Raw genomic sequence first — 20,342 nt, 5'->3', positions numbered from 1 at the left:
GAATGCGCGAGCATTAACGACGATGACTTAAGGAGTAAAGAACATTTGAGGCAGTTGCTCCTGACGAAGTTGCACAAGAGATTCAAGTTCCCCGACCGGGATGATAGCATAGAACAACCGTGGAAGATGAAAAATATTAACAATCACGCTATGGGCATGTTCAGCAATGATTTGGCCTCCTGGAAAGGGAGGGTGAACCGAGCTATTGAGGCCGAGAAACATTTGTCCAAGATTCTGAGGAAAATCTGACACTTATGGAAGAGGAGTTAAGTACAAGGACACTTGCGCTACCGAGGCAGCCAAGGCCAAGGTTGCAAAATTCAAGAGCCTTCAGCAAAGGAACATGGGGAAGCATCGCCTCGGAAGCCGTGGCTACCTTTGCAAAAGGCCCATATGGGATAAGGAGGACTTGAAACGTGAAGCCACGGGTCTCCCACACCCCTTAGCGAAGTTCACCAACCCCTTGGAGCATGACTTAATCAGGGCCCGCTACAAGTGGGACAAAAAAGAAGGTTTTTTACACGGACCTGATCACGAGGAAATTGATTAGAATACTAGTAATTATTCTTTTACCACCTTACATTTAGCTTCTGATCAAGTCGACTACACATTCATAAACGGTTCACGTTCCTTCTGCAGGAGAAGCAACACCAGCTAGCAGACGAAAGTCCTACTTCGTCGATGAGGAACAAGTGGGACACCCCTCTCAACCGGGCCATGAACGAACTTAAGGGACTCACTTTGGGCCAGCTACCGCAATATGGACGTGTGCATGACACCGGAGATAGCGCCACGTGGAAGGTCTTTCACAACGAGGGCCCGAGGCCAAGAAGCAGAAAAATAAGTTTAGTCAGGCGGACATCCACGAGAAGATGAAGCTTGCCTTCGAGAAAAAACAGTTGAGGACGCGAAAAAAGCAACCGAGGAGAAAAATGAGTTGCTACAGCAGGCAGTCGATGCAGCTGTACATGTCCGCAGAAATGATTTCGCTACTAACTTGATCTCGGCTATCATCAACTGGATGAAGGAAAATCTAGACAAGACGGTAGATGATTTCCCCATGCCCAGTTTCGTCGGGCGCAACTCGGTGAACAACACCACCGCACCATCACCTGCTTGTTGGGGAACATAGCATAAATTCAAAATTTTCCTACGTGTCACCAAGATCTATCTATGGAGTCATCTAGCAACGAGGGAGGAGTGGATCTACATACCCTTGTAGATCGCGTGCGGAAGCGTTCAAGAGAACGAGGTTGATGGAGTCGTACTCGTCGTGATCCAAATCACCGATGATCCTAGCGCCGAACGGACGGCACCTCCGCGTTCAACACACGTACGGAGCAGCGACGTCTCCTCCTTCTTGATCCAGCAAGGGGGGAGGAGAGGTTGATGGAGATCCAACAGCACGACGGCGTGGTGGTGGAAGTAGCGGGATTCCAACAGGGCTTCGCCAAGCGCTGTGGGAGGAGGGAGATGTGTCATGGGAGGGAGAGGGAGGCGCCAGGGCTTAGGTTTGGTTGCCCTCCCTTCCCCCCACTATATATAGGGCCAAGGGAGAGGGGGAGGGCGCAGCCTTGCCCCTTCCTCCAAGGAAGGGTGCGGCCAAGGGGGGGGAGGAGTCCATCCTCCCCAAGGCACCTCGGAGGTGCCTTCCCCCTTTAGGACTCTTCCTCTCCCTTGATTCTTGGCACATGGGCCTATTGGGGCTGGTGCCCTAGGCCCATATAGGCCAAGGCGCACCCCCTACAGCCCATGTGGCCCCCCGGGGCAGGTGGCCCCACCCGGTGGACCCCCGGGACCCTTCCGGTGGTCCCGGTACAATACCGGTGACCCCGAAACTTGTCCGTATGGCCGAAACAACACTTCCTATATATAATTCTTTACCTCCGGACCATTCCGGAACTCCTCATGACGTCCGGGATCTCATTCGGGACTCTGAACAACTTTCGGGTTACCGCATACTAATATCTCTATAACCCTAGCGTCACCAAACCTTAAGTGTGTAGACCCTACGGGTTCGGGAGACATGCAGACATGACCGAGATGACTCTCCGGTCAATAACCAACAGCGGGATCTGGATACCCATGTTGCCTCCCACATGTTCCACGATGATCTCATCGGATGAACCATGATCTCAAGGACTTAGTCAATCCCGTATACAATTCCCTTTGTCTATCGGTACGACACTTGCCCAAGATTCGATCGTCGGTATCCCGATACCTTGTTCAATCTCGTTACCGGCAAGTCTCTTTACTCGTTCCGTAACACATCATCCCGTGATCAACTCCTTGATCACATTGTGGACATTATGATGATGTCCTACCGAGTGGGCCCAGAGATACCTCTCCGTTTACACGGAGTGACAAATCCCAGTCTCGATTCGTGCCAACCCAACAGACACTTTCGGAGATACTTGTAGTGTACCTTTATATCCACCCAGTTGCGTTGTGATGTTTGGCACACCCAAAGCACTCCTACGGTATCCGGGAGTTGCACAATCTCATGGTCTAAGGAAATGATACTTGACATTAGAAAAGCTTTAGCATACGAACTACATGATCTTGTGCTAGGCTTAGGATTGGGTCTTTGTCCATCACATCATTCTCCTAATGCTGTGATCCCGTTATCAATGACATCCAATGTCCATGGTCAGGAAACCGTAACCATCTATTGATCAACGAGCTAGTCAACTAGAGGCTTACTAGGGACATGGTGTTGTCTATGTATCCACACATGTATCTGAGTTTCCTATCAATACAATTCTAGCATGGATAATAAACGATTATCATGAACAAGGAAATATAATAATAACTAATTTATTATTGCCTCTAGGGCATATTTCCAACAGTCTCCCACTTGCACTAGAGTCAATAATCTAGTTCACATCGTCATGCGATTAACACTCACAGGTCACATCGCCATGTGACCAACATCCAAAGAGTTTACTAGTGTCACTAAACTAGTTCACATCATCATGTGATTAAGACTCAATGAGTTCTAGGTTTGATCATGTTTTGCTTGTGAGAGATGTTATAGTCAACGGATCTGAATCTTTCAGATCCGTATGTACTTCGCAAATTTCTATGTCATCTTGTAGATGCAACTACTACGCTACATTTGGAGCTATTCCAAATAACTGTTCTACTATACGAATCCAGTCTACTACTCAGAATAATCTGGATTAGTGTCAAAGTTTGCATTGGCGTAACCCTTTATGACGAACTCTTTTACCACCTCCATAATCGAGAAAATTCCTTAGTCCACTAGTTACTAAGGATAACTTTGACCGCTGTCCTGTGATCCATTCTTGGATCACTCTTGTACCCCTTGACTAACTCATGGCAAGGCACACTTCAGGTGCGGTACACAGCATAGCATACTGTAGAGAGCCTATGATAAAAGCATAGGGGACGACCTTCGTCCTTCCTCTTTCTTCTGCCGTGGTCGAGCTTTATGTCTTAACTTCATACCTTACAACTCAGGCAAGAACTCCTTCTTTGACTGATCCATCTTGAATACTTTCAAGATCATGTCAAGGTATGTGCTCATTTGAAAGTACCATTAAGAATTTTGATCTATCCTTATAGATCTTGATGCTCAATGTTCAAGTAGCTTAATCCTGGCTTTCCATTGAAAAACACTTTCCAAATAACCCTATATGCTTTCCAGAAATTCTACGTCATTTCTGATCAACAATATGTCAACAACATATATTTATCAGAAATTCTATAGTGCTCCCACTCACTTCTTTGGAAATACAAGTTTCTCATAAACTTTGTATAAACCCAAAATCTTTGATCATCATCAAAGCATACATTCCAACTCCGAGATGCTTACTCCAGTCCCTAGAAGGATTGCTGGAGCTTTGCATACTTATTAGCATCTTTCAGGATTGACAAAACCTTCCGGTTGTATCACATACAACCTTTCCTCAAGAAAATCGCCGAGGAAACAATGTTTTGACATCCTATCTGCAAGATTTCATAAATAATGCAGTAATCGCTAATATAATTCCAACAGACTCTTAGCATCGCTACGAGTGAGAAAGTCTCATCGTAGTCAACTCTTTGAACTTGTCGGAAAACATCTTAACAACAAGTCAAGCTTTCTTAATGGTGACATTTACCATCATTGTCCGTCTTCCTTTTAAAATCCATCTGCACTCAACAGCCTTATGACCATCGAGCTGTTCTGTCAAAGTCTACACTTTGTTTCCATACATGGATCCTCTCTCGGATTTTATGGCCTCGAGCCATTTATCGAAATCCGGGACCACCATCGCTTCTCCATAGCTCGTAGGTTCATTGTTGTCTAGCAACATGACTTCCAAGACAGGATTACGTACCACTCTGAAGTAGTACGCATCCTTGTCATCCTACGAGGTTTGGTAGTGACTTGATCTGAACTTTCATGATCACTATCATAAGCTTCCACTTCAATTGGTGTAGGTGCCACAAGAACAACTCCCTGTGCCCTGCCACACGCTAGTTGAAGAGATGGTTCAATAACCTCATCAAGTCTCCACCATCCTCCCACTCAATTCTTTCGAGAGAAACTTTTCCTCGAGAAAGGACCCGATTCTAGAAACAATCCCTTATTGCTTTCGAATCTGAGACAGGAGGTATACCCAACTGTTTTGGGTGTCCTATGAAGATGCATTTATCCGCTTTGGGTTTGAGCTTATCAGCCTGAAACTTTTTCACATAAGCGTCGCAACCCCAAACTTTTAAGAAATGACAGCTTAGGTTTCCCTAAACCATAGTTCATACGGTGTCATCTCATCGGAATTACGTGGTGCCCTATTTAAAGTGAATGTGGTTGTCTTTAATGCCTAACCCATAAACTATCATGGTAATTCGATAAGAGACATCATGGTATGCATCATATCCAATAGGGTGCAGTTATGATGTTCGGACATCACACTACGGTGTTCCAGGCTGTATTAGTTGTGAAACAATTTCCACAATGTCTTAATTCTGTGCCAAACTCGTAATTCAGATATTCACCTCTACGATCATATCATAGACATTTTATCCTCTTGTCACGATGATCTTTCAACTTCACCCTGAAATTACTTGAACCTTTCAATAATTCAGACTCGTGATTCATCAAGTAAATATACTCAATATCTACTCAAATCATCTGTGAAGTAAGAACATAACGATATCCACTACACGCCTCAGCACTCATTGGATTGCACACATCAAAATGTATTACTTCCAACAAGTTGCTTTCTAGTTCCATTTTACTGAAAACGAGGCTTTTAGTCATCTTGCCCATGTGGTATGATTTGCATGTCTCAAGTGATTCAAAATCAAGTGAGTCCAAACGGTCCATTTGCATGGAGTTTCTTCATGCATATACACCAATAGACATGGTTCGCATGTCTCAAACCTTTCAAAAACGAGTGAGCCCAAAGATCCATCAACATGGAGCTTCTTCATGCGTTTTATACCGATATGACTTAAGTGGCAGTGCCACAAGTAGGTGGTACTATCATTACTATCCTATATCTTTTGGCATGAACATGTGTATCACTACGATCGAGATTCAATAAACCATTCATTTTAGGCGTAAGACCATTGAAGGTATTATTCAAATAAACAGAGTAACCATTATTCTCCTTAAATGAATAACCGTATCGCGATAGACATAATCCAATCATGTCTATGCTCAACGCAAACACCAAATAACAATTATTTAGGTTTTAATACCAATCTCGATGGTAGAGGGAGCGTGCGATGCTTGATCATATCAACCTTGGAAACACTTCCAACACATATCGTCAGCTCACCTTTAGCTAGTCTCCGTTTATTCCGTAGCTTTTATTTCGAGTTACTAACACTTAGCAACCGAACCGGTATCTAATACCCTGGTGCTACTAGGAGTACTAGTACACATTAACATAATACATCCAATATACTTCTACCGACCTTGCCAGCCTTCTTATCTACCAAGTATCTAGGGTAATTCTGCTCTAGTGGCTGTTCCCCTTATTACAGAAGCACTTAGTCTCGGGTTTGGGTTCAACCTTGGGTTTCTTCACTAGAGCAGCAGCTGATTTGCCGTTTCATGAAGCATCCCTTTTTGCCCTTGCCCTTCTTGAAACTAGTGGTTTCACCAACCATCAACAATTGATGCTCCTTCTTGATCTCTACTTTTGTGGTGTCAAACATCGCGAATATCTCAAGGATCATCATATATGTCCCTGATACATTATAGTTCATCACGAAGCTCTAGCAGCTTGGTGGTAATGACTTCGGAGAAACATCACTATCTCATCTGGAAGATCAACTCCCACTCGATTCAAATAATTGTTGTACTCAGACAATCTGAGCACAAGCTCAACAATTGAGCTTTTCTCCCTTAGTTTGCAGGCTAAGAAAATCGTCGGAGGTCTTATACCTCTTGACGTGGGCACGAGCCTGAAATCCCAATTTCAGCCCTCGAAACATCTCATATGTTTCGCGATGTTTCAAAACGTCTTTGGTGCCTCAACTCTAAGCCGTTTAACTGAACTATCACGTAGTTATCAAAATGTGTATGTCAGATGTTCGCAACATCCATAGACAACGTTCGAGGTTCAGCACACTGAGCGGTGCATTAAGGACATAAGCCTTCTATGAAGCAATGAGGACAATCCTCAGTTTACGGACCTAGTCCGCATAATTGCTACTATCAACTTTCAACTAAATTTTCTCTAGGAACATATCTAAACAGTAGAACTGAAGCGCAAGCTACGACATAATTTGCGAAGACCTTTTGACTATGTTCAGGATAATTAAGTTCATCTTATGAACTCCCACTCAGATAGACATCCCTCTAGTCATCTAAGTGATTACATGATCCGAGTCAACTAGGCCGTGTCCGATCATCACGTGAGACGGACTAGTCATCATCAGTGAACATCTTCATGTTGATCGTATCTACCATACGACTCATGCTCGACCTTTCGGTCTCTTGTGTTCCGAGGCCATGTCTGTACATGCTAGGCTCGTCAAGTCAACCTAAGTGTTTCGCGTGTGTAAATCTGGCTTACACCCGTTGTATGTGAACGTAAGAATCTATCACACCCGATCATCACGTGGTGCTTCGAAACGACGAACTTTTGCAACGGTGCACAGTTAGGGGGAACACCTTCTTGAAATTTTAGTGAGGGATCATCTTATTTACTACCGTCGTTCTAAGTAAACAAGATGTATAAACATGATAAACATCACATGCAATCAAATAATAGTGACATGATATGGCCAATATCATATAGCTCCTTTGATCTCCATCTTGGGGCTCCATGATCATCTTGTCACCGGCATGACACCATGATCTCCATCATCATGATCTCTATCATCGTGTCTTCATGAAGTTGTCTCGTCAACTATTACTTCTACTACTATAGCTAACGGTTAGCAATAAAGTAAAGTAATTACATGACGTTTATGTTGACACGCAGGTCATAAATAAATTAAGACAACTCCTATGGCTCCTGCCGGTTGTCATACTCATCGACATGCAAGTCGTGATTCCTATTACAAGAACATGATCAATCTCATACATCACATATATCATTCATCACATCCTTTTGGCCATATCACATCACATAGCATACCCTGCAAAAACAAGTTAGACGTCCTCTAATTGTTGTTTGCATGTTTTACGTGGCTGCTATGGGTTTCTAGCAAGAACGTTTCTTACCTACGCAAAAACCACAACGTGATATGCCAATTGCTATTTACCCTTCATAAGGACCCTTTTCATCGAATCCGATCCGACTAAAGTGGGAGAGACAGACACCCGCTAGCCACCTTATGCAACTAGTGCATGTCAGTCGGTGGAACCAGTCTCACGTAAGAGTACGTGTAAGGTCGGTCCGGGCCGCTTCATCCCACGATGCCGCCGAATCAAGATAAGACTAGTAACGTCAAGCATATTGAACAAAATCAACGCCCACAACTACTTTGTGTTCTACTCGTGCATAGAAACTACGCATAGACCTAGCTCATGATGCCACTGTTGGGGAACGTAGCATAAATTCAAAATTTTCCTACGTGTCACCAAGATCTATCTATGGAGTCATCTAGCAACGAGGGAGGAGTGGATCTACATACCCTTGTAGATCGCGCGCGGAAGCGTTCAAGAGAACGGGGTTGATGGAGTCGTACTCGTCGTGATCCAAATCACCGATGATCCTAGCGCCGAACGGACGGCACCTCCGCGTTCAACACACGTACGGAGCAGCGACGCCTCCTCCTTCTTGATCCAGCAAGGGGGGAGGAGAGGTTGATGGAGATCCAACAACACGACGGCGTGGTGGTGGAAGTAGCGGGATTCCAACAGGGCTTCGCCAAGCGCTGTGGGAGGAGGGAGATGTGTCATGGGAGGGAGAGGGAGGCGCCAGGGCTTAGGTTTGGTTGCCCTCCCTTCCCCCCACTATATATAGGGCCAAGGGAGAGGGGGAGGGCGCAGCCTTGCCCCTTCCTCCAAGGAAGGGTGCGGCCAAGGGGGGGAGGAGTCCATCCTCCCCAAGGCACCTCGAAGGTGCCTTCCCCCTTTAGGACTCTTCCTCTCCCTTGATTATTGGCGCATGGGCCTCTTGGGGCTGGTGCCCTTGGCCCATATAGGCCAAGGCGCACCCCCTACAGCCCATGTGCCCCCCCGGGGCAGGTGGCCCCACCCGCTGGACCCCCGGGACCCTTCCGGTGGTCCCGGTACAATTACGGTGACCCCGAAACTTGTCCCGATGGCCGAAACAGCACTTCCTATATATAATTCTTTACCTCCGGACCATTCCGGAACTCCTCGTGACGTCCGGGATCTCATCCGGGACTCCGAACAACTTTCGGGTTACCGCATACTAATATCTCTATAACCCTAGCGTCACCAAACCTTAAGTGTGTAGACCCTACGGGTTCGGGAGACATGCAGACATGACCGAGATGACTCTCCGGTCAATAACCAACAGCGGGATCTGGATACCCATGTTGGCTCCCACATGTTCCACGATGATCTCATCGGATGAACCACGATGTCAAGGACTTAATCAATCCCGTATACAATTCCCTTTGTCTATCGGTACGACACTTGCCCGAGATTCGATCGTCGGTATCCCGATACCTTGTTCAATCTCGTTACTGGCAAGTCTCTTTACTCGTTCCGTAACACATCATCCCGTGATCAACTCCTTGATCACATTGTGCACATTATGATGATGTCCTACCGAGTGGGCCCAGAGATACCTCTCCGTTTACACGGAGTGACAAATCCCAGTCTCGATTCGTGCCAACCCAACAGACACTTTCGGAGATACCTGTAGTGTACCTTTATAGCCACCCAGTTACGTTGTGACGTTTGGCACACCCAAAGCACTCCTACGGTATCCGGGAGTTGCACAATCTCATGGTCTAAGGAAATGATACTTGACATTAGAAAAGCTTTAGCATACGAACTACATGATCTTGTGCTAGGCTCAGGATTGGGTCTTTGTCCATCACATCATTCTCCTAATGATGTGATCCCGTTATCAATGACATCCAATGTCCATGGTCAGGAAACCGTAACCATCTATTGATCAACGAGCTAGTCAACTAGAGGCTTACTAGGGACATGGTGTTGTCTATGTATCCACACATGTATCTGAGTTTCCTATCAATACAATTCTAGCATGGATAATAAACGATTATCATGAACAAGGAAATATAATAATAACTAATTTATTATTGCCTCTAGGGCATATTTCCAACACTGCTCACACAACCGGGACCGCTCCCGCGCTCGCACCCGCTCATAGCAGGCCGTCCTCAGTCTCTGGCGCGCTAGGCGGGCCTTCGTCTTTGGCTAAGCTCGATGCCCTCACGGTAATTACATGTCGCACCAACATATATCTAGAATATTTCATTTTCGTTGCCTTTCAGATGTTTTACGCCGCAGACATGTGTTTGCAGGCCGACGAAACCCCGTGCACTATACTCTACTTGATCAAAGGCCAGAAGGTGGACGTGATAAAGGGGGTGATAACGAAGCCCTTGGAACTCACGTTCCACGGCCAGCCGATGCCCGGTGGGCACTTCAGGGTTACCTTGTCGAGTGTGAAATCGGGGCATGAGGATTTGCCTCCTCCAGTACGGCTAGGGAGAGAGGACGACGAGACCCCGCCGCGGATTGGAAGCTGCAAGGGTTGGGTGCTGCTATGGCCGAAGAATCTTCTTCGTCTGGAGCAGGCCGAGAGCACACCAATAACCACACATCAACAAGCAGGTATGGACACCACCACCCCGCCTATGCAATTACCAGCGCTTGTAGTGCCGGGTGAGAGCGACAGACGACGTGATGAAGGGGGTCCAATAGTGGCTGATGTAATTGCCCCTGTAGAACAAAGAATGGATGATGAGATGGAGGAGGACCCTCTTCGGTTCCTCAATACAGGCGCCTATGACGATGACTTAGATATGATGAGTCAGCCATATGACGACTCGGACTATCAGCATGCTGATGAGGATATGGACGATCTGCTCGGGCAGGAACGTCCTAGCAGGGATTGAAAGAAGTCTCTCTTCATGCAATCCTCATAGGACACGCCTCAAGATGCCGCCTCAACACAGGCTCAACTAGCCGGGGGTCGTACAATGCTTAGCCCGACAACACTAGGGCCGGAGGTCGTACAGTGCTTTAGTCAGACTTTCTTCCAACAGTTTTGGAAAGGTTCTCTACCGTCGAACCATATTTTTCCATTTGCTTTCTTTTGGTTTTCTTTTCTTCTTTTTTTATTTACTTAAATTAGTGAACATTGTTTGAAATATGTGAAAGTTTTTCAAAATTTTCAATTTTTTGAATATTTAATGAATTTTGGAATATTTTCGTAATATGGCAGCAATTTTCAAACTCATGAACATTTTGTGAATCTTGGAACAATTTTGAAATTTGTGAATATTTTTTAAATACGTGTTTTCTTTAAATTAATGATTGTTTTTGGAAATCCAGGAACATTTTGAACATTTTTTAAATGCGATAGTTTTATAAAATCATGAACATTTTTTGAAATTTAGGAACCAGTTTTATACTCATAATTATTATTTTTAATTCAGAAACAATTTTCAAATTTGATAACATTTTTTGAATTTAGATTTTTTGCAAATTCATGATTTAAATAAAATTCAAAATAATTTTTGAGATCCCAAATGTTTTTTTAAAGGAGAAGAACAAAGGCGTCCAGCCCGCCAATGGGCCAACCCAAAGCACATGGGGGAGAGGGGGGGGGGGTACGCATTTGCTCGCTTTCTCGAAGATCACCAGTTAAGGATTACCCTTTGCAAATGTAACTTTCCACCTTCTCTGGTGTTGACAAGTGGCACATTGCATGTATGCCCACTTGTCGCAATATTAAAGTTTTCCTCTTTTTTTGTAAATTCATTTTTAAACATTTTTATCTTTTAAACTGTGCATCCAAAACACAAACCATTTACATCGCACTGTTGGATTTGTCGCGTCGTGATCTTTGAAACTAGTCCTTATGTTAATAGGTTTTGACGAACTTTTTCCACAAAAAAACCAGGAATAAAAAAAGTCAGAAACTTGTAAAAAAATATTAAAAAACCTAAAAAAATAAAATCAACAAGAAACCAAACCAAAAACATGAGAAAAACCAAAACCCCAAAAAACGAAACCCAGAAGCACAATTGTAATTTTCACCTTTTTAGGAAGGACAATTATGCTTTTCTCTTTTCTAGAAGCATAGACTATGCTTTATTTTTATTTTCAGGAAGCAAGGAAGACAGGCTGTGCTTTCCTTTTCGAAGAAGCATCACTGTGTTTTTTTCCTTCAATGAAAGCATAATTGTATTTAGAGAAGCACAAGCTGTGCTTCCCACAAAAGCACACGTTATGCTTCTCGTGAAAGTAAATATGTGTTTCTTGTAAAAGAACAAACTATGCTTCTCGAGGAAGTACAACTATGCTTTTCCCTTCCTGAAAGCACATGTGTAGACTAAGCGTTTCCCCTTTCGGGAAGCACAGTTGTGCTTCTCGCTCGCAGAGAAAGTGTGGCTTCCCCCAAGTTAATAAAACAATTTTTCTACCTAAACCTAGGGAAACCAATCAAAAAGCGAAAAGCCGGTAAAATAACAAAATAAAACCCGAAAACGGTCGAGGGGAGGGCAGGGCGGCGAGGCGGTCGCGGGAGCGCTGCCAGCCGCGGGTAGCGAAGTCAAGCTGTTCATTTGGCGGTTGTGGCCTTGTGGATGGTTCAGATCAAGGTAGTGGGGACGAAGACGATGAACAGTTTTTTTTCCAGGAGGTAGATGAAAGAGATCTTCCCTTTTTTCCATTGGAACAAATCGACGGACCCCAAAAACAAATTGAGTTGGTTGGCCCCTAGCCACGTGTGCCGAGACCAAGGTACGTACGGCGGACGGGGCTTGCCTGCTCCCGTCCCGTGCTCACATCCCTTTTTTAGACTTATCTTCATATGAGCTTGACAACCACATCGTGTTTCAGGCCTACTGTAACTGAAAGAATCCTCTCTGCTATCTTCAACTCGGAATCCTGTCAAATAAAGTAATTATCTTAGTGAATCCAAAAGTAATACATAGTAATAACCAAAACAAAATACAAGCAACCCATACCTTGACGGGAGCATGTAAATGTCCGTTGTTGTATTACAGTAGTATTCTTCACTTTATGGTGACTCCCTCTTTGGATGGTAAAACCAATACCTTTTGCATACTTGTTATAAAAGGAGTATGCCTCCTCTTCAGATAAAAATGTCATGTCAATCTTTGGTGAACTGTTGTCAATACAATTGGTTGCAATATTTTCTTGTGCATCCTGTATGAATTAGTATTCAATTTTGTTAATGCACAATTTCACATGTGTTGTATTGTGCTTACCATGCGTGATTTTACTTGATTTATGAAACAAGGGTTAAAAAAATATTACCCACGTCATAAGAGTATTATCGAACAATGTAGACTAATATGCACAAGCTGCTGTTCTATTACAACATGCTGAGAGTGAGTGGAGTATTAATAACTGAGTATAATAATGAAATGGACACTATGGATTGTGGCTTTCCTTTCTTCAGCCATGACTTGCAACTAAAAGATGATCCTTGCAGCTCTGAGCAGCTTACAAACACTAATAAGCGCCTCCAAGACAAGCTATAATTTGTTCTAGTACAAAGGATTGCTTTTTAAGCATCTAGAATTACTGAATGAAATACTTATCGCGAATTGCCTCATGTATTAAGTATCTATTTTGACATGTCCAGTTATTACTTCATGTACCAGGCATTTTAAAAAATCATCAGGAGAATTAAATGTTCTACAATCATGAAGGCATTCTCGATCTTTTTCAGCAGGGAAAATTAACCAATAAATTCTACAAGGAAAAGAAGAACGAAAAGAGATCATGAAGACTATACTTTTGGCCCATGAGATTCATCACCATCCTCATGGATCCGAGGATCGATGCTTGAAGAAGCCATGGGGCACAAGATGACCCTTTCCTTCTGCCGCTAGATTGCGCTGCTTCTGCCTGGTTGATGCACTTTGGCCTCCAGATTGCAAATTTTCTTCTTCTGCCGGAGATTGAACTTGCTTGATGTGCTTCTGCCAAGGATCTTGTTCCTGATTGATGCGGGTGATCTAATATGGTGGTGAGATTTGCATGTTTCCTATATGGATAAGCAGGAATTTGTGTGTTTCCGTCTGGATTAACACAAGTCAAAGAGGTTTGGCGCCCTAACCTCTTTGTTCTGCATGTTGGCGGCAAAAAATGAGATTAGCCTCCTTTTTCCCTCCAGAATAGTGGAGCGTGAGTATTGCCAGATTAGTGGAGTATTACGGAGAGAGAACAGAAAGAGAATACGACTTTTTAATGTTTTTTCTTTCGCTGGAAAAGAGACGTGGGGGTGCTAAACTACACAGCCGTCGGATGTAAAATAACTCCCAGGGAGCACGTCCACGTACGACGGGGTTTTGTTCGTTCAACTGGAGATCAATTCCAACGTAGCCCTCGCGCCCTGGGGCCGCCGGCGGCGCTGTGATCTGCGTTCCGGCTCCCGAGCTCCACTTCTAGTACTCTACCCTCCTGCCCTCTTCTTATCTCTTTCTGTTGTCCCTTCTCTTGGCGAGCCACGGCAGTCGGCAGGACGATACGTGCTGCTCTACGGGTGCGTGCCCCGCCACCGCCAGTGCGCCACCCCTGGCCTTCTAAGACTCCACGCCCTCCTTATCCTCTCCTCCCTGTAGTGCGACCGCCAGGCACCTTAAGCTCTGCTAGATCGGAAAGATAGTTTTGTGCCGGCAGAGAGGAACTTCGAAATCCCACTTTTGTTTCGGTGAGGACGGTGTGAGGGTGTTTGTTGACAAAAGGAAATCTTGTACTCCATTGTGACGAGTACATTTGAACAGCTGCTTGATTGCTTAATTATATGGTGGTTTTGTGTGTCCAGCTCCAGCCTAGTCTAGGTAGGTAATAGAGGGAAAGTTACTATTCGATATGGTCCATTGGAGGTAATAGATGTACAGGGAGTGATGCAACCTGCAAAATTATAGTTATTTTTTTTCTCGTTCTTGTCAGGTTTGATTTTGAGGTAATTTACTTTTGCTCCAAGATACGACCCATGTATGGTTTTCATGGAGCATGTTTCCAATTTCAATAGTCACGAAGCAGGAATAGGCTAGTTGATACATATACTTGGATAGATCAAGTGCGACGGTTGGCAGCTATTTCAGGTTTGCCCTCCATGCTGTAGTGTTGAGCTAAGAAATTAACTTATGAAGCTGCTACTAGTGTCTCTTTGATTACTTGTTCTGTGAGAGTTTTACAATGTTGCTTTTTGGCCCTGCCTTTTTGCCCCTTTTTTAAAGAAAAATTTCTGCTTCAGTCCTAGGGAAGATGCGGAAAAATAAGAGAGGTGGTGAGGATCTCACAAGAAGCTCACATGGGAACAGAAGAGCTAAGCGGGCAACGATGATCTCAAAAGAATCTCACGAAGGAATAGAAGAGACAATCCAGATCTCAGGTCTGCTGGTTCATCTTCTTTTCAGCATGCGTTTTTCACTCCTTTGTTTGAGCACTCACTTTTTTTTTTGAGAATAGACCACTCACATTTCTGCTGTATGATTCTTCTTTAACTAGGCAACTTACATGGGGACTCGAATCAAGATGTCTTGGCTGAGCTCAGTGATGAAGTTAAATCAAATATGTCGAAAAGTGTTGCCTCACTTGCTGTGTGCAGTGGTGATTACACACTTCTTTATTTCCAAGAAATCTGTAGAGATGTTTTCCCAACAAACATCACCACTTACAAAGGATTTATATTACATTCTGTAGGGGACACACTGTTATTCGCATGCTCAGGCATAGCTATAGAGCGTGAATTATATGTTACAAAGTTTGTGACTTCACCAAAATTGGCCCTAGTTTTCAACAGTGCTAGAATCGAAAAGAAGCATGACAACGTAAAGGTTTGTGCTGCCAATCATCCCTTAATAACATGTTTGCTTAAGATGATTGTGATCATTGTGTGCTTGTCCTATCATTGTAGATTGAGGTGCGCCATGTAGGCAGTGAGGTTTACCAGGGTTTCTTAGACAGCGATGATGTAGATGAACACTTTTCTGTTGTCAAGGTCAAGACCTTCCTTGATGTTAATGTTGGACTTATTGAGCATGCTGAGGGGATTCTGCCTTATGGTAAGGTGGTAGTTCTAGGGCGTGGCACCTCCGGTGAATTAATGGCAAAAAGTGTGATACTGGCTGGCGACGTAAGTTGGCCTAAATATAATGAAGATCCTGTGTTGTCTGTGGCTAAAATAACGAAGGTACACTTGCACTATGATATGCGCATTTTAATCTGTTTCTGTTGTTCTATGCGCTAAACTGTACCTTGGAGGCAATAAAAAATGATTATTTTCCTATTTAATTCTTGTTCAATTTCACTTCATTTTGTTCAAATGTAACCCTTGTTGTCTGTCACCTGTTATTTGTGTTAGGATTGGGAAGGTGGGCCACTTTTTTCTTTGGATGGGAACTTTATCGGCATGAACCTTTTTCTGGTTATGGAAAGAGCTTTTTTTTCTACCATGGGGTGTAATGGTCTATCTGGTGTATAACTTTAAGACTCCCCTAGAGAACAGGTAAAGGTTTTCCACCGTCAGAAAGATATTTCTGTCCATGGGCATGTAGCACAGTTGCCCTGCAATACAAGACTAGTCACATTTCTTGTTCATCTGTTGAATTGAAAGGAAATGTGCTCGCTAGAAGGAATTATGACGTTTCCCTATTCTGATTATTCTTTGGCATTTGCTCAAAGCTCTATGTTTTTGTGAAATATGTATATGCACACAACGTGGTGTCCTCTTTAGTTTATCCTGTTGCATGCATACGACTCTACCATTTAGTTCTTTGGCAGCATGTTGCATATTAATGCACATGTTTGATCCATTTTGCTGCTGGATTAGCAGTCACATTGATTTTCTTGGGCAGGCATGGAGAAGGACCCACACATGAGATGTTCAATCGCTATCAAGACGGTAAGCACACAGCCACTCTTTGAGACAGCTAAACTTGTGGTATTATGCAAATTGTTGTATTCCCTCTGTCCTGAATTAGTTGACTCAGATTTGTCTAGATATGGATATATGTAGACCTGTGTTTTGATTTTCGGCCGGAAAAAATGGATTTCGGCCGAATTTCGGCCATCTCGGCCTGGGGCGAAAAGTATATTTAGGCCGAAATTGCTCAAATTTGGTAAATTTTGGTCAAATTTAAGTCAAATCGCAGTTAAAATTTGATCAAATTTCAGCCGAAATTTTTGAAAATGGCCGAAATTCAGCCATCTCGGCCTAGGGCGAAAAAAAGCTCAAACCGAAAATCAAAACACAGATGTAGACACGTTTTAGTGTTAGATACATCCGTATATAGGTAAATCCAAGTCAACTAATTTGGAAAGGAGGGAGCTATTGCTTACTTCGTTGTCTCGCACTCTCATGTCAAGGAAGCCGCCACCTGCTCAGGCTCGAACCCTTGTGCTCGCAAGATGTCGGTGCCTCCCTGGAGTGACTTCAGCGAGTTTCAGGGTCTGGCACTCCCCTGTTTTAAGATGAAGCTTGGGGGATGTCATATCTTGTAGTAGTTCTTTTTTTAAGCATCAATTTGTACGGTCTTCATAAGTAGTGCAAGTTCAACTATTGCATTTCTACTCAATAACCATCACAACTAGTTTGGCCTTTTTTACATGTACTTCCATGGCGTTAGTGCTAATCAGTCAACCTTTTCAGACACTGTTCTTGGGTATGCTATACCGTTCTAACTTGTAACCTGAAATGTTGCTCAGTTTGTCATCATAAGCTAATTAGTTAATTTTATGTGCTGATCACTATGCATAGAATTTTATGTGCATTTACTTGTATTTTGTACTGGTATATCTCAGTGTTATAATCACCTGACCTTGTCCTTATTGCGCCAGTTTATAAAACTGGTATCGAGCATAGTCTGTTTGGGGATGTAGACAAGATGGGTTACCCCAAGCTACCAGTAACTATGCTGGATGGTGAGTCAGTGTTTCTAGATTTGCCGACTTTTTGTGCATCACGCCTCTTTACAGTTCTGCTGTGCCACTAACAACTATGCCACCTTGTATATAACACCAGATGGCTTGGTTTTGGTTAATACTTTTGAAGACACCTTTGGCGACGTATGGGGTGAAGGTGTCTGGAGGGAACTTGGGAAAAATGCTTCTGACATAAGTCGCATTGTTGTCGCACTTGCTTCCTTCAATGGTAATTTTACACCAATGTGGCATTTACCGGTATATATTTGTATCTGTTTACTGCCTGTTAATAATCAAAATCATGGCAACGGCAGGTGAAAAAATGTTTTCTGCATGCACGGGTTTTTTTATTCGATGGAATGGCTCAACAACCATTCTGACATCTGCAAGCCTGGTTAGAGATCATTGTGATGAAAGCAAGATTGTTGAAAACTTGACGGTTTGCGCTCCTCGCTCTATGATTGATTTCTGTTCTTTAGAGATCGTAGAAAACTTCTGAAGTCTCACTGTATAATTTGCAGATTAAAGTATTGCTTCCAAACAAACTTGTCCGAAAAGGGAACATAGAGCATTAAAGTCTACATTACAATGTCGCTCTAGTCAGTGTCGAGGATTGCCGTGTTATCCGACCAGCAAAGATTCAGCTTGATTGTATTGGTATTTCCCGTGTAGCAGCTGCAGGGCGTTGCTTCAGATCAGGCACGATAATGGCCACAAGTGGGCGTCTGGTTTCCTGGTCAGGCAGGCTTGATTGCAAGTTCATTTTACGCTCCACATGTAAAATCAGTAAGGTCGGGACGGCTGTTGCTGTTTGTTGCCTACTTTTTACATGGTGGAAGCTAATCGTCGCATCAAGATTACTAGTTGATTACCATGATGTCTGTTTGGATTAAAACTGAGAATATGTTTATGCCACCTTACCAGGCCGGGATTGGAGGGCCCCTTTTTAATATGCGTGGAGAAATTATCGGCATGAACTTCTATTCAGAGAAAATAGGCACCCCATTCCTGCTATGGAATGAGATTGGCAACATCCTGGCATATTTTAAGGAAAAGAGGTATTTCAAAATTTCCTTTTTGGGGTATTCGAGTGTTTATCCGATATGTTGTTGAGATGAACATTTGATTGAGAAGCCTGCTGAAGCGAGTTCAGCCAGGCATAATGTTGAGTGATATAAATAAATGTATTTGTTGGTGTGTTTGACGACAGTGATGCTGGTGAGGTTGCCAAGGACAGTGGTTCCTCTTTCTGGAAAATGGATGGGGATGACAGAGTTCGGTTAAACAGGTAAGGCATCCTGAGACGCACACTCCTATCAAATTAGTTACAGTGAATAGTTTGGGATATAAAGTAGTACTCCCTCCGTACCTAGTTATAAAATGTTTCAACTTTTTTCAGAATCGGATGTATATAGACGCGTTTTAGTGTGTATTGTTCACTCATTTCAGCCAGTACATAGTCCATCTTAAAAAATATCCAAACTGTCTTGTACTACTTCTGTGCACTAATATAGAGGTTTTTACAGTATATAAGACGTTTTGTAGTTCAATTTGAACTGCAAAAACGTCTTACATTAGTGTAGGGAGGGAGTAATTTGGAAGGGGGGGGGGGGGGGGGGGGGTGATATTTACATTGAACTGCTGCAGGTGGCCTGTGCCGATGCCATGTTGGCGTGATCTTGACGATCCATCTGAGCTATCCTGATGATTGGATTACGGATGCACCCAGGGATGAGCCGAACATTGAAATCCCACCTGGCGAGGAGTTCAGATACGGATACATAGGGGGAACGAGATATAGAAACCTTGTAGAGGAGTGCTGGGTTCCCATGACCAAGAAGTGGTGACATCTCTCACTGTATATCAATCTCCGTGTTCGATGCAGCTGCTTGGGTTGGCTAACACTCAAGAACGAAGTGACCTTTTTATGCGCCTGCGCTGTTTAGAAGCTACTCCCTCCGTCCCAAAAAAGTGTTGTACTAAAGCTGAGACACTTATTTTGGGACAGAGTAAGTACTAGGGCTGTAGGACAATCTCTTGTTCTTAGTCGTTGTAATGTTACTCTGTTCTTAGTGAGCTCTTGAGTGTGTACCTAGCTAACTGTTTGTGCGTTGCCTAGGGCAACAAAACGTGACTTGATACATTCGTATTTAGACAAATCTAAGACAAGAATTTTGATACGGAGGGAGTATAAAAGAAAAATCTTCAAGGATGATGACACCGTGGTTCAACACAAATACGTCCTGCCATGTTTGGCCCTGTGCTCTAACGCTGCCTCTGCACACCTCGGCCAGCCCAAGGCAGCCCGCGTCGTCGAGCTCCGGTGTGTATTTTCCTTGTGTTAGAACTAAGAACAAATATGGTTAATAATTTCACATAAAGAGCAATATTATTTGCCAAAATCATACAAAATTGCGCTTCATATTAGTCAACAAACATGAACATTCTACACCTACGCTGGAACAAATATTATGAACAATAAGAATAAATTTCAGAAACAGATGATACTATTTTTTAGTTTGTGCGACAAATGGGATATACAACAGCAAGCAACGGTCGTTGTGCAGCGGAATCCTACTTGGCGTATACAGGCAACACTACAAACCGGCGCTCACATCGACATGAATGGGCCGGCCGATGTAAGCTGTCGGTATACGTGAATGGGACTGTTGTCTCCGGTTTTGGGTAACTTTTCGCCAGTTTTTTTTTAGAACCATGCGGTTTACACTACTACGTGGTTTTCACGAACTTTTTTTGTTCAGTTTTTCATTTTTCATGAACTTTTTTAGTTATT

The 20,342-nt window shown here is 43.5% G+C and overlaps 1 pseudogene; it reads left to right on the top strand.

Annotated features, from left to right (window-relative positions):
• Window positions 1–14,965: 14,965 nt before the first annotated feature.
• LOC125507327 lies at window positions 14,966–19,502 on the top strand (annotated as a pseudogene).
• Window positions 19,503–20,342: the final 840 nt, after the last annotated feature.

Source organism: Triticum urartu, chromosome 5 (assembly GCF_003073215.2).
Source record: "Triticum urartu cultivar G1812 chromosome 5, Tu2.1, whole genome shotgun sequence".
NCBI lineage: Eukaryota > Viridiplantae > Streptophyta > Magnoliopsida > Poales > Poaceae > Triticum > Triticum urartu.
The sequence above is the reverse complement of the archived record's forward strand: the minus strand, read 5'-3'. Positions and strand labels throughout refer to the sequence as shown.